General features: G+C 42.1%; 1 non-coding gene across 1 annotated transcript; it reads left to right on the forward strand.

Annotated features, from left to right (window-relative positions):
* The first annotated feature begins 13320 nt into the window (after positions 1-13320).
* Positions 13321-13425, forward strand: LOC132629502 (U6 spliceosomal RNA). The gene has a single exon (XR_009578277.1). It is a non-coding gene; the product is annotated as a U6 spliceosomal RNA (small nuclear RNA).
* Positions 13426-16487: the final 3062 nt, after the last annotated feature.

Consider the following 16487-nt stretch of genomic DNA (forward strand, 5'->3'; position numbering starts at 1 on the left):
GAATGAATGGGTTGGTGCTCTCTTTAGCCAACACACCCATGAAGCACGGACATGGGGACTCCTGTCGCGTGGCCGATGGGTCGCTCAAAACCATGGTAATACTATGCTTGGGTCAGAATTTATCGCATTTTCTACCTTTTCCTTTCCCCTTTTTCGTAACCTCTTCGGTATTCAGGTTTACCCAAGGGTTCGGTGGAACCCAGACCGGAGCTAGCAGCAGAGCCAGCTGCGCCGGCTCCTGAATTTGATTCAGCGGGCACATCCCGTATCATTGTTGCTGCCAACAAAAGGCGAAGGAAGCCCTCAGATAAAGGGCAGAAACCGAAGAAGAGGGCCAGAAGCGTCGTTCGAACTCTAAGAGATGAAACAGAGCCCGATTTTCTCGTTCGGAGGGTCGGTGTGGCCCCTTCCGTTGCTTCTATTCCGGAGGAGGACACCACCATTCCACCACTTCCTTCAGCCGGGGAAGGACCGTCAGCACCGGGATTGCACACAGGTGGGGAAGTAGTTCTTTACCCGAATCCTCTAAGGTCGATTGAATATGTTGACATTTCAGGTGATGCTTCATCCGAGGAGACCCCCCTGCAAAGGACCAGAAGGTCCGGGCATGCACCAGCTGCCGAAGCCGATCAGAGGGCTGAGCCGGTCCCCGAGACCGAGGCTACAATGGATGCTGGTCCACTGCCCGGTGACGAAATTGCTGCAACCTTCGAAGTCCCTGCCTCTACAGAGACTGCTGAGGCTGCTCCGATTTCTCCAACTCCAGCATCGCAGACTCCAGCTTCTCCGAATCCAGCTCCGAGGTCGGATAACTTTGATGATATGTTCTCGGATACTCCTCCTGCTACCAGGGAAGCTGCCGGTTTCGGACATCTCCCTATCCCTTGAGTCACGAGGGTAGCTAGCCGGTCCACCGTGACTGGTGCAAGAGATAGCCTGGTGCGCATCTCGCCGGCCCCAAGTGTGCAACCTAGAAGGACAAGATCGACCGTGATTACCGTCCTCGAGGGCTGCAGCTTTTTATCGCGTCCTGTGGGGGTTGCAAGCTACCTGAGGCCCCTCGTCTTGGATTCAGATAAGAGAAAGATGACCGGGGTCCCCTGGCAGAGTCTTATTTACGAGGGTATGCACGCGGGTAACCGGGTAAGCTTATCAGCCTATTTTTCCATAATTCGATGTGAACTTTTCCTTCTCGTTTTATCCAAGTTTAAATGTCTTGTTTCTCTCACAGAGTGTGGTGCTCGTCAATGAAGCCTTTATCCATGCTCAACAAGAGGTTGACGACCTTAGGGGCCAACTGGACGCCCAGGGTCGGGAAACAGAGAAGTTCCAGCACCTTTTGCAAGTGAAGGAAGATCAATTGAACCGAGCTGTTGCCCTTTCCAACCTTCAACCTTAGCTCGAAGCAGCGAAGGCCGAAAACCTTCGGTTAAAGGATGAGTTGGCCAGGATAGTCGTAAGAACCAGCTTCTGGAAGCGGACAAGGTCGGCCTTAGCCAAGATAATGCTCGTTTTTCTTCGAGGATTGGTGAACTCGAAGCCACTATCTCTTAACTCCGGGGGGAGCTTGATTTGGTCAAGACTGATGGCGTGAACATGGCCGAGAGGCATCGGCTGCTTGAATCCGAGAGTGCTAAGTATAAGGAGAGGATGAGGGTATTTGAGCAAAGAGTCGAGGACAGGGCCCGGATATGCGACGAGTTGAAAACCAAACTCGAGGAGACAGCCGAGGCTAATGACCTTCTCAAAGTCGAGCTCGAGTCGGCCACTCAAATCTAAAGAATCCTCGATGAAGAGAGAGATGAATTAGTGGCCAAGCTAGCCCAGGCCGAGTTGGCAGAAGTCCTTAGGAGTGTGGAGGCTGCCGAGGCTCATACCACGATTGCGGTGGAGTATGAACGGTGGAAGTCCCGGAGGGCCACCCTTGAGCAAGCCGAGCATGGCTTTGCGGATCTCCCGACCCTGATACTCGAAGCTAAAAGGACCGAGGAAGAAGCCAAGAGAGCCCTCGATACTGACTCCGAAGATTCCGAGCGGACAGTATCCGAGCATTCTGGATCCAGCCGCATCGGATAGATCAGGGCCTGCACTTAGCCTTTATTTTGTCTTTGCCTTTTTGGCTTGATTTTTGTTTTTCAACTTCGTAGGAATTTCAGGTGTAAAAAACATTACATATATGGAATGCACATTTTTCTTGTTGACTTTCTTTATTCTTTGATCTGTGTTGATTATGACTTTTGCTCGGAGATATTTTTTCGGGTTATGCCTCGTTATCGGCTTTTCACTTTGTCCGGTATAATTTGTCCGGGGATTTGATCAAGTTGTTTGCCCATGGGACTTAATTATGCTCTGTGAATTCAGACGTCTCTAAATCACATTAGGCATTTTAGGGCCGATATGTTTTCGCCAGTTCATTTATCATGGATTAGGTTCGGAAACCTGAATCCCAGCTTTAGCAAATTCTGATGTAGCAGTCCCCATTCGAGGGTGTTAAAGATTTTGGCTCGGTTCAATGTGACCTTGTTGCCTTTGTTGAATTTCGACTGTAGTGCCCGGAGTAGGGTATATGAATAAAGCGATGCTGAAATTCGGCGGTAATCACCGGGGTAGGGTGCTTTAACAAGAAGACATATCTGAAATGCAATAATCCGAATTTCAATAATCTTTGTATTGCAAGTATTTGTACGTACATGATATGAGAATTTTGTCTGTTTCCTTATGTTTTTGCCGTAGCAAATACTAAGTGGACACGATTCATTCTGATCGTTTGGTCCTTACATCGAAACCTAATACAGAAGGTCCGGTTTTGGACGGAGGTGAGAAATAAAATTTCGAGGACCCAACGACGTTCTTCTTTGTTGAGATTCTTCGTTTTCTGTTTACCGGGGTAAGCCTCGATGTGGGTATAGTAGTCCCTTAGTGTTTATCCGAGCTGCATAATCGGGTAAGCACTATCCAGTCCCTCTAGTAGGGTATACCCCCGGGTTTCTAGACATTTAACTTTTTTTTATCAAGTAACACGTTGTACTTGTTGCCTCATTAAAAACCTTGTTGGAAAACCCATTTTGGGACAAAACCGCACTAAGGAAAAGAGTGCAACACGTGTTTTCAGACCTAACACCTAATTTCATCCGGTACTTGAATTCCTGCGAGGAAGAAAGATGAGCAAAATGTAACACAAGGGCAAGTGTTCATACCTTACCAGTAGTATCTCTTCAAATGCGCTGCATTCCAGTTATTGCGCAACCGCTGTCCATCCATGGATTCTAGCTGATACGACCCTTTACCCGTTATTTCGGTTATCTTGTATGGCCCTTCTCAGTTCGGACCCAACTTACCATCGTAGGGATTCTTGGTGTTCAAAGTTACTTTCCGAAGCACCAAGTCCCCAACTTGGAAAAGTCGAAAATTGGCCCTCCGGTTGTAGTACCTTTTCATTCTCTGTTTCTGGGCTGCAATTCGGACCAACACATTTTCGCGAAGTTCATCCGTGAGGTCGAGTTTTACGGCTATGGCCTCCTCGTGTGATTCACCGGTGGCGTATCTTAATCGAAGACTTGGTTCGCCGACCTCTACGGGGATGAGGGCTTCATCCTCGTAGACCAACGAGAAAGGTGTTTCTCCCGTTCTTGATTGTGCTGTGGTTCTGTAAGCCCATAATACCTCTGGGAGCTCCTCCGTCCAGTGATGCTCCGATGTTTCAAGTCTTTTCCTTAGATTTTGAATTATTGTTTTATTTGTGGATTTTGCCTGTCCGTTAGCACTCGGGTGATACGGGGTTGATACAATTTTCTTGATCTTCAACCCTTCGAGGAAATCATTGACTTTGCTGCCAACGAACTGAGGACCATTATCACAAGTTATCTCGGCCGGGATGCCGAAACGACAGATAATGTGGTCCCATATGAATTAAATAACCTCCTTTTCTCTAATCTTTTCGAAGGCCTGCGCTTCAACCCATTTAGAGAAATAGTCAGTCATAAACAAAATAAAATGGGCCTTACCTGGTGCCCATGACAGTGGACCAACAATGTCCATTCCCCACTTCATAAAGGGCCAAGGTGACATCACCGAGTGTAGCGACTCCCCCGGTTGGTGAATCATTAGGGCATGTCTTTGACTCCCATCACATTTTCAGACAAAATTCTTCGAATCTTCCTCCATCCGGTTCCAATAATAACCGGCTCTGATAATTTTTCGGACTAATGCTTCTGCACCAGAGTGGTTTCCACAGGCCCCCTTGTGGACTTCTCTCATGACATAATTGATTTCTCCGGGACCCAAACATTTGGCCAAGGGCCCGAAGAAAGACAGTCGATACAATTGGCCGTCCACTAAGCAGAATCGTGTTGCTTTTGTTCTTAATGACCGTGATTCTTTTGGGTCACTTGGGAGCTTTCCATCCTGCATGTAGTCGATGTACTTGTTGCGTCAATCCCATGTTAGACCCATCGTGTTTGTTTCAGCATGCCCGGATTTTATCGCCGAATTAATTAATTGTACCATGGTGTCAGGGTTAATCTCTTCCCCTTCGACCGAAGAGCCCAAATTGGCCAATGTATCGGCTTCGCTGTTCTGCTCCCTGGGTACATGCTGCATGGTCCATTCTTTAAACTGGTGCAGTATCACTTGGATTTTTTCTAGATACCTTTGCATCCGTTAGTCCTTAACCTCGAAGACGCCATTCACTTGGTTAACGACCAAGAGAGAGTCGCATTGTGCTTCGATTATTTCAGCCCTCATACTCTGAGCTAATTCCAAACCTGCAATCATAGCCTCATACTCGGCTTCATTGTTAGTCAACTTAATAGTTCTAATGGATTGTCGAACGGCATCTCCGGCGGGAGTTCTAAGGACGATTTCTAACCCGGAACCTTTGAGGTTCAAGGCCCCGTCCGTGTGTAATGACCAAATACCCGAAGCTTTTCCTGAGGTTAGCAGAAGTTATTTCTCAACCTCGAGGACCACAGCCGGGGTGAAGTTTGCCACGAAATTGGCCAATATTTGGGACTTGATGGCCGTCCGAGACTTATATTCGATGTCATATCCGCTAATCTCTACGGCCCATTTAGTTAATCTACCTGACAATTCCGATTTATGCATGATGTTCTTTAGAGGATAAGTAGTCACTACACATATCGGATGGCATTGAAAGTAAGGTTTGAGTTTTCTAGAAGCACTTACCAATGCCAATGCCAATTTTTCAAGATGGGGATAATAGGTCTTCGCATCCCCCAAAGTTCTACTCACATAATATATGGGGAATTGCGTACCTGATTCTTCCAGGACCAAAACACCACTTACCGCTACTTCGGATACCGCAAGGTAGAGGAAAAGCTACTCGTCCGCCTTCGGTGTGTGCAACAGAGGCGGGCTGGACAAGTATCTTTTCAATTCCTGTAAGGCCTTTTGGCATTCCGGTGTCCAGGTGAAGTCATTCTTTTTCCTTAATAAGGAGAAGAAACGGTGACTCTTTTCTGAGGATCTCGATATGAGCCGACTCAGCGCCGCTATCCTTCCGGTGAGCCTCTGCACTTCTTTGACGTTATTTACCACCTCAATGTCCTCGATGGCTTTGATCTTGTCCGGGTTGATTTCAATTCCCCGGTTAGACACCATGAAACCCAAGAACTTGCCCGACCGGACGCCGAAGGCGCATTTCTTGGGGTTGAGCTTCATATTGTATTTGCGGAGTACATCGAAAGTTTTCTGCAAATGTTTTAAATGGTCCTCTGCTTCCAAGGACTTGACAACCATGTCATCAATATAAACTTTCATTGTTTTTCCTATCTGTTCTTTGAACATCCCATTAACTAGGCGTTGGTAAGTTGCACCGGCATTGTTTAATCCGAAAGGCATGACATTATAACAGTAAGTCCCGTACCGGGAAATAAAGGACTATTTCTCTTGATCCTCCGGGTGCATCTGGATTTGGTTATACCCGGAGTAAGCGTCGAGAAAACTCAACATCTTATGCCCGGTCGTCGCATCGATCATTTTAGCGATGTGAGGCATCGGAAATGAATCCTTTGGGCATGCTTTGTTTAAATCCTTATAATCAACGCACATTCTAAATTTATTACCTTTTTCGGCACCACCACTATATTAGCCAGCCAGTCCAGGTATTTTACCTCCCGAATAGAGCTTATTTTCAAAAGCTTTGTTACCTCATCTTTTACGAAGGCATGCTTCGGTTCTGTCATAGGCCTCCGCTTCTGCTTCACCGGGGGAAATCTCCCGTCGAGGCTGAGCTTGTGAGTTGTTACTTCCGGAGGCACACCTGTCATATCTATATGGGACCATGCGAAGCAATCGACATTAGCTTGAAGAAACTTAATTAACTTGTTCCTGAGCTCCGAGGTTAATCCCGTGCCCAGGTATACCTTTCTATCCGGTAGATATTCGAACAAGATGACTTGCTCCAGCTCCTCCACTGTAGACTTGGTTGCATCCGAGTCATCTGGTAAGACGAAAGATCTAGGTACACCAAAATCATCCTCGTCATACCCCGGGTAGACCCCGGCTGCTCCGTTGTTGAACCCGTACACTTTAGTTTCTATTTAGAGTCCTTGCCGCCGATTGACTCGTCCTCTGTCGGGTCCGGGTTTTTGGGAATGAGCGGCACTTCCTCGATCGCGAACATCTCCCTTGCAGCGGGTTGTTCTCCTCGGATGGTTTTTACCCTTTCCGGTGTTGGGAATTTCAGCAGCTGATGTAATGTCGACGGAACAGCCCTCATGCTATGTATCCACGACCTACCGAGAAAAGCATTATACTTCATGTCTCCTTCGATTACATAGAACACCGTCTACTGAATGGTGCCGTCAATGTTGACCGACAAAGAGATCTCCCCTTTCGTGGTTTCACTCGCCATATTAAACCCACTGAGCACTCAAGCCACGGGTACAATTTGATCGAGTAGTCTTAGTTGTTCGACAACTCTCCACCGGATGATATTGGCTGAGCTACCTGGGTCAATCAAAATACGCTTGACTTGTGATTTAAAAATAAGAATAGAAATTACCAAACCATCATTGTGCGGTTGAATGATGCCTTCTGCATCCTCGTTGCTGAAGGAGAAGGAGCCTTCGGGCATATAATCCCAGCTGCGCTTTTCACGTACAATGGAAAGCTTTGTCCGTTTCATCACCGGGCCCCGAGGCGCATCGATACCCCCGATTATCATGTTTATTATATGCTGAGGTTCCACCGGTTCAGCCCGTTTGTTTAAATCCCTTTCTTTGTAATGACCTTTAGCTCGCTCACTCAGGAATTCACAAAGGTGACCATTTTTCAATAACCGAGACACCTCCTCTCTCAATTGACGGCAGTCTTCAGTTCTGTGCCCATGGCTTCCGTGGTGCTCACATATCACGTTCGGGTCCCGTTGACCAGGATCTGATCTCAATGGTCTCGGCCATCTTGCTTCTGCGATAAGACCTATGGCTGAGACGAGATCCGAGGTGTTGATGCTGAAGTTGTACTCCAATATCCTCAGCAGGTCTCTATTGGTAGCCGAGCTCCCGGCATTACTTCTAAATGATAGACCTCGGCTGTTCAATGGCCGCTCAGTCCGTTTATTGCCCCGACTAGAGAATTGGCTGGGACCATCCCTCAATTTTTTCGACCTGAAGCTTGGCTTTTCTGAATGAGAGTACGGCCTGTACCTTTCCCTCGATGGTCTTGACTCTCTGGCTCGTAATTTTTCCTCAATTTCTCAGAACCTTTGCTCATATTTACAGGTCCCGGAGGGAGCTTAAGTTGGTCATCCTCTACCCGGATATTTGATTCATACCTGTTATGAACATCAGCCCAGGTCACAGCCTCGTATTCTAGCAAGTTTCCTTTTAGTTTGAACGAGGTCGTCGAGCTTCGAGGATTAAGCCCTTTGGTAAAAGCTTGCGCAGCCCATTCCTCCGGAACCGGAGGGAGCTCCATCCGTTCCCTTTGGAACCGGTTGACAAACTCACGTAATAACTCATCATCCCTTTGGGCTATACGGAAAATATCCGCCTTACGGGCCTGCACCTTTTTGGCACCGGCATGAGCTTTTATGAACGCATCCGCAAGCTCGAGTAGATGGCCGTGCCAAGTCAGTGCTCCCTTCGACAGAGTTTCCCCAAACTTTTTTAACAACACGGATTCAATTTCATCCTCTTTGACGTCATTGCCTTTTATGGCACAGGTGTATGAAGTCATGTGTTCCTGCGTGTCACGACCCAACTGGAGGGCCGCGACGGGCACCCGGTGCTAACCCACCCAAGCACCTCTTATCATACTTTCACATTTACATCTAGGTGAGCCACATAGCTAAATCATACTTTATATCCATCAATCGTACTAATCCCATTGGATAACAATACATTTATATCATCATTAGCAATTATGCCCATATCAATGTACATAAGCCGACGAAGCTAACAAAATGATATCCAAAATATAGGCCGACAAGGCCAAACACATTTAACCATATACACATGTCTACGAGCCTCTAGGAAGAGTATGTCATATCATATAGGCGGGACAGGACCCCGTTATGCCCATAAATATGTACACTAAAGAATCAATACCAAAAGTTATAGCTCCGAATGAAATGGAGCTCCGCTATGTAGTCCTTGAGTAATATAGCTATGGATCAAGCCTGTCTCCATGGCCACCTGCGGGCATGACGCAGCGTCCACAAACAAAAAGACGTCAGTACGAAGAATGTACTGAGTATGTAAAGTATGATCAACATCATTATGAAAGCATAATAGACAACGTAAGAAAATGCATAGAATGGGAGATAGTAGAATCATCGTCATAAACACTTACCTGCTTTTCATAGGGACTTTCCATTTCTAATGCGTAATTGTGTACGTACATCCATATCCGTATCCGTATTCACATTCGTACTCATTTACATACCGTATCCATAGTCATATTCATATACATATTCATATACATATCATTTACTTAGCATACCCGACCACGAAGGTTCGGTGTTTCGCGTACCCGACCATGGCTAGACTTGGTGATCATACATACCTGGCCCTACCAAGGATCAGGGTTACACATACTTGGCCCTACCAAGGCTCAGGGTTACCCATACCTGGCCCTACCAAGGCTCAGGGTTACCCATACCTGGCCCTACCAAGGCTCAGGGTTATCTGTACCCAACTGCAGAGGTTCGCGCGCGTTACATAAATACATATACATATATTCTACCCGACTATTATAAGCTCGGGGTTCCATAATAGTCATACATAGACACATGTACATAAAAGCTCATAAGCATCTTCAACATCATTACTATCGTCGTTCATTACATCTATCCTTATAGGATTACTCGTCATATGAGGAATCTAGTACAATCGTAATATATCGAGAATCATGAGCTCAGTAGCTTTTGAAGATAGAATCGTTTGGAGGACATCATAGGCTCATAGAAGAATAGATATTTGGCCAAGGAACCATGCCTTATGAAAGAAGGGTTAGCCTTACATACCTTTTCGTTCAACTATTCTACCACTTGCACGTTCTCCTTCAATGCTCACGTTTCTACCTTTATTAGAGTTATACTTATCATTAGAAAATCGATAGCTTAGCATACAAGACTAAAGCTTACAGAAAACTGGACAGCATCTCTTTTATTTATACGACTTCCTCCATATCATATATCAACTCTCAAACATCAATAATACATTCACAACATCATAACAATAGTCTTTATTCTCCTACATTATCCATATTTCTCAATTCACTTCAAGTCATCCATAGTCATAGCACACTATTACCTTCGCTCATATACAATGTTTATCCCATGTTCTCAATATCATTTATAATATAACCATAATCACAACACGTTAAGAATCATAACTCAATTCAAGCTATTACTAAAAAATGACACTATTATCATATTTATGACCCATTTTCTATATCCCTCTACAATCCAAGTGTTTCAACTTTCAAATACCTTAAACAACATGGAAATACCATAAAACTTACCTTAGATGGTGCGGGAATGGATCTTGAGTGGAAATACTTCTCTTGAACCAAACCCTAGTTCTCCTCCAATGGAATTTCTTGTGGTCCTCTAACCCTTGGAAGCATTCTAACACATAAACACTTGATTCTAGTCTTTGATCTTTGTGTTCTCTTGGACTTGAGTGGAATATGCTTAGAGAAGGGTTTTTGAGCTCTCAACACTTGTAGAAGATGAAAAATGAAGTAAAAAAACCCAAGGCATCTATTTATACAAACACTAAAAATCAGCCCGTCAGGTACTATACGGACACTTATATGGTCCGTATAATATTGTACGGTCCGTATAAGTGGTCGTGCTTCACCAACAAGAAAAGCATCTCCCTGCTATAAGGACACCTTATACGGACCGTATAAAGTTATACGGACACCTTATACGGACCGTATAAAGTTATACGGACCGTATAAGTGGTCGTATAACTCCACTTCTCTGAAATGGTTTCCGCCGTTTCGTTCGATCTCCAATCCTTATGGAACCTTTTTAACACTTGTATAATATTTCATTAACTATACAATAGGCTCTATAGCAGCCCTTCAAAACATTACCACATAAACATTAGCTCAATCATAGCGGAACCTTTCCGAACACGACTTACGTTTTGCTCCCTTCAACAAACTAAACTTCACATATTCATAGAACTTCGAAATCTTATTGTATGCACCTCAAGCTATCTAATCCTTCACTTACCCCGTAGGGATTTCATAATCACCTTAAGCTCACATTAGCCTATCCACAAGGCAGCACATACGAAATTTTTGAGGTGTAACACTGCAGGTCCGTTGTGCCGTCATATTTCTGGATATCCGACATTTTGAACCTCTTCGGGATTAATTTTGGAGCCGCACTCGGAGGAAAAGGCCTTTGAATGTACCTATTTGAATCCGGTCCTTTCAGAATAGGCGGAGCCCTCGGGATTTGGTCCACTTGAGAGTTATATGTTTCCACCCTCTTCTCAGTTGAGTTTACCCACTTCGCCAATGTTTCGAGCATTCTCAGAACTTCGGTGGATGAACCAGCTCCGGACCCATTACTCTCGATCATCCGTGTTTCGTCCCTTATGGGCTCGGCAACACCTTTTGTCCTCTCCGGGGTCGTTTCATCATTTTTACTTTTCAACTGGGCTATTGCGACCCCTTGCTCGGCAATAGCTGCTCTGTGTTCCTGCAGCATTTCAAAAATTAAATGTAAGTTAATATCATCCGGGGTATCTGACACTTTCCAGCCTTGTGCCCGAGACAAAGTAATTGAATTGTGAGTATTTAAAGGATCGGTGGCCGGCTGGGCGGCATTCTCCTGGTTCACGGTGTTCTGCCGGTTGAGGCCCTCCCTCGAATCAACAGAGTTTGAGTCAATGGGATCTGCTGGTAATCCCCGTAGCCCACTATTCTCGTTTTCGGCCACAATCTCATTGTTGTTGACGTGACCAAATTGTCCACTACTTGCCATTTGGTCCGTTTTCACAGAGATGATCAAAAGATTTTTTAGACTTAACGGGTAAGAGAGAAGCCAAGATTAAAAGACCACTATTATCCTAGCCCCACGGTGGGCGCCAAACTGTTTACCCCGAAATTAGGTAATCAATTGAATTTATAAGTGAGGTATAGGATATGTGGACAAACTTTAATCTATTTTGGTTTTTGAGGGAATATTTATATATGTATGGATTCGTGTACAATGGTTTGTAGATATGAATATATGCGTTAATAACTTGGATAAATACGTTGCATATGTTGCTATGGATGATTAAGTAAAAAGATATTAGAAGAGTGAAGCTAACAATAATACTCCACAGATTCGGACTAAAGAAAAATAATATTTTGACTTGCTATTACAATGCTCTAGATTCCAATAAGTTAACCCTTAAAAGTAGGGAAATGCCCCTATTTATAGTTTTGTCTTATGGGCTTTGCATACAACATAAAGCCCTTTTTAGAATAAAGAAAACCCTAAAAGGATAAGGCTGAGCCGTACAGTCTGACACCCGTACGATTGACAGTAAAATGTAGTAGAACGGTCTTGACGCGTGGCAATTTTGTAACTGATCAACCGAACTAACGGCCACGATCAACTCGGTCATGGAGAAATCGGACTAACGGCCACGATCAACTCGATCATGGAGAAATCGGACTAACGGCCACGATCAACTTGGTCATGGAGAAACCGGGCTAACGGCCACGATCAACTTGGTCATGGAGAAACCGGACTGGCTATGATGCCGAGTTTGGTCTGGAGATATCGGACCAAACAGGTTTGCTTCACTCTTCCCAGGTCAGCCGTAGCCGGTGCAATTCCATCAGTTCTAAGGGCAGACTCGATGACCATGCCTGTCTCTTTTTATCTCCGGTCCCCGGTCTCACCGGTCTTGCATATATCCGGTTTTTACCGTATACAAAATCCTTTAACGTTCATCTTATTGTATATTTGTCGCAACACTGATTAATGATGGAACTAGAAATTCATATAAAGAGATAAAAATATACTAATGCTGCACACATGATTGAACCCGTTACCTAAGGCAATACATGAACCTCTTTACTACTATTACACTAGAATCTTTTCTTAGATCAAAGGGATTCAATCACTTATACATAACAATTTTCTTTTTTCACTTTATTTGAGCAATAATTTTTTTGACGAAGGGGATTCAATTGAACCCTGGTTTCCCTCAGCTATGCTACTGGTCCTGGACATGTTCAAAGCAATGCTACTAGAGTATTTTATCTGTGCCATTAGTTTTAACTGTTTGTTATATTTTGACTTGTTCAAAATGGTGTCTGCTTTCCTCGAAATTAAAGCGCTAATTATTCCTTACACAATTTAATACCAGTACTTTAACTCTAGCTATCATGAAAGAGGAGCTGAGTCCCACTTTCGTAATGAAATAATTCCAAAAGGTTAATTTTAAATTCATTTCCATTTATTTTGCAATTCATCTCGCACCTTTAATGAATAGGATCAATAAAATGGGACAGCGGACCTAGAACTAGAGGTTTACTTAATAGGAAAGTGGAGTAATATACTATATACTTTTTAAATTTTGTCTGGTCATGGTCTCATGGAGCAGTAAATATGTGACTTTACCAAATGAGAAGAATTACATTTACTCTATCTTATCTTTACTTTCACCACAAATAAACATGACGTAAGATGGGTTGAAGGGTGACATATTAAACTCTCAAGTTAATGAAATTATTCGGTACAAATTGTATTTCCGGACTACTGAATTTTAAATATCGACAGCTCGAAAAAAGAAAAAAAAACTACTACCATTTTCGTGATTAAGAACAAAATCTTTCATCCCTTTCAAGGATATTTGATAAAATTAAAACGATATAAAGAAGATTAGCATTGATCCCTTTGGAAGGATAACACTGCACAAATCCAAAATGATCCAACTTCTTTTAGAGAGAAAAAAAGAAAAGAAAAAAAAACAAAAAAAAACAGCAGTTTTATGGAGGTTCGGAGCCTGCCTATTCTCCCTCTCAAAAAAGCAAACAAATTTTGTTGCGTATTGTGATAAAAAACCACAAGAAAAGAAATAATAACAAAACAGTCTCTTTTTGTTTTTTTGGATCATAGGCGGTGTACGACATTGTTGACCAAACAAGGAAACTTAGTTAAATGGTGAATCACATATCTCAATCAACCACTGAACTTGTCTGAATACGCGTTTTTCCCTAAGTGGGAAGCACATCTCTACTTTCGTATTTATGTGTCGAAGCAATTACTCTTCCTGGGATTATTTGGAATAAGGAAGGACAACAGTCAACGCAAGAAATAAATGGAATATAAATACTTTATTCTGTAAGGATTTATTACAAGAGAATCAGAAGTTTTACTCAAGGGATTCAAAATACGGAAAAGGGCCAAAATTACCCCCGAACTTTGAGAAATAGTTCATTCATATCCTTCGTTATACTTTAGGGCCAATTATACCCTTACCGTTATACTATGGGGTCAATTATACCCTTATGTTTAACAGCTGCCACGTGGCATCATCCCAGCACTTCAAAATTATTTTCCCCTCAAATAATTTTTTACCCACTAAAATAACCCAATCCGGCCCAATTTTTTTTTTCAGCCAAGGGGTAATGGGTTGGGTCCGTATCAGTTTGGCTGAAAAAAAAAATCGGGTTGAATTATTTTAGTGGGTAAAAAATTATTTGAGGGGAAAATAATTTTGAAGGGCTCAGATGATACCACGTAGCAACTGTTAGACATAAGGGTATAATTAGCCCCATAGTATAATGATAATGGTATAATTAGCCCTAAAGTATAACGAATGGTATGGATGAACTATTTCCCAAAGTTCAAGGGTAATTTTGGCCCTTTTCCGTTCAAAATATAAAAAAACAAACATATGAAAAAGCCAAAGAGAATTCAATATCTAGTATATATACATAAAAATAATTTTAACTATTTATAAAAAGTGTATTTTTTCCGTTGAAGGGGGTTTGAATGAACAACCTCGGCTCTATATGATTCCGCCCCTGTTCACGAGTAAAGAAGGAAAGAAGCACCACATAAAATGTGGCAGGATGGGTGAGACGTTCAACCCGTAATTAGAAAGTTATTTCACAACAACCACAACATACTCAGTGAAACTCCATGAGTGGGGTCTGAAGAGGACGGCGTGTATGCAACCTTACTCTTATCTTGTGAAGTTAGAAAGGTTGTTTCCGACAGAAGAATATCTCACGTGGAATGAAATATTTTTCTTGGTAGGGATCGCTTACACATCGTATGTCGGTATTAGTCAGTTTGATGAATATCGTGCCTTTTTACGGTACGAATTCAAATTAATCGAACTAATAAATGTCAAGTATCAAATGGTTTCGGAAAGGAGGAGACAAAAAAAAAACATGGAGAATTGGAATACAGGCGGGGATCTAGAGGGTCGGCAACGATTGATATATACTTATTCGCACTCGGATAGGAGTTTACACTAAACCATGTAAATTTACTATAGTTAAATGATTTAATGAGGTGATAATGCATGTTCATTAATCAATGGAAAGTGCTAAAATTTTATGTGCAAACACATGTTATGCATCTATTTGTTAGGTGCAAACATCAAGTGCAATAAGTTTAAACGTTATACTTTCACTTGAGTCCAATAATTTTTATCGAGGCCTTATATATATTCACTAAATATCTATATATATTTATCTAAAAACCCAATTAATATTGTTAATAGTAACTTGATGTCGTTATAGAACCTCATAAACTACAAATTCTGTATCTGTACCGCATTGCGATAAATTTATTGTAGAGAACAATAAAAAGAAGATCTGTCATAAACAATTTTTGATACACAACAAATAATGTTTAACCCGGAATTATTTCAAGAAACTAAAAAGAAATGAGATTAAATGAAATCACAATCAAACCGTTTATTCCGGCGAAAAAGTACTGAAATGCGAATTTGAAATTAAAAAGGAATCTGAGATGTGAAAGGACGTTGGGCCATGTTGTAGCCCCAGTTCACGAATTTTAGTACACGTTTACAGTCTTTGTACTTTAATTTTCTTTTCCTTTACTCTCATCCCACAATATAACAGCTGTCCCCTCGCCTGTCTTATTTTCCAAAAAGGTTCGGTCTCTGAATGTGACTGACACAAACATACTTTTAAAAGTAAAGATTATTGCAATTGAAGCAAGAAATGAAAAACGTTAATATAATGATTTAAAGCTAATCTGATAGAAAACACATTATGTCACAAATTTAAACGTCAAATACAGATTTAAATGATTAATAATTGCAAAAGTTTGATATAATCATTTTATTAGGGAATGTTGTAAAAAGAGGGAACATTTTTAAATCGAAAACAATGGTATTATCATTTTTTTTCGAGCTACAACATTAAATCTGTGATTTTTGTGAGCAATTCTTGATGACTATCTATCCTGTTCCAAAACCATTCTCCCTTTGTTTTAACGCACTTTTCCCTCCTAATAATTATCGTGTTCGGGCCAATTACGCGCATTTTGACTAATTACAAGAGTGTCATTAATCTTCAATAATCATAGATATATATCAAGTAACTCTGTTGATCACCTAAATTTAAACAAATAAAAAAGAATGCACTTAGTTTTTTTGCGAGATTCAAACCTATTTTCAACCATTTCATTGATCAAATAAAACAAACTCTTGATTATAATTCACCACTCATAATGTAACTTTATGTGACACTTGACAAAACACCACTCATAATGTAAGTAGGCGTTTGGCCATGTCATGGTTTGAAACCATGATTTCAAATCAGCGTTTGGACATGCGTTTGAAACCATAGTTTCTCTTGATTATAATTCACCACTCATAATGTAACTTTATGTGACACTTGACAAAACACCACTCATAATGTAAGTAGGCGTTTGGCCATGCCATGGTTTGAAACCATGGTTTCAAAACAGCGTTTGGACATGCGTTTGAAACCATGGTTTCAAATTTTTTAAATATAAA

Source organism: Lycium barbarum, chromosome 2 (genome assembly GCF_019175385.1).
Source record: "Lycium barbarum isolate Lr01 chromosome 2, ASM1917538v2, whole genome shotgun sequence".
In the NCBI taxonomy this organism is placed as follows: domain Eukaryota; kingdom Viridiplantae; phylum Streptophyta; class Magnoliopsida; order Solanales; family Solanaceae; genus Lycium; species Lycium barbarum.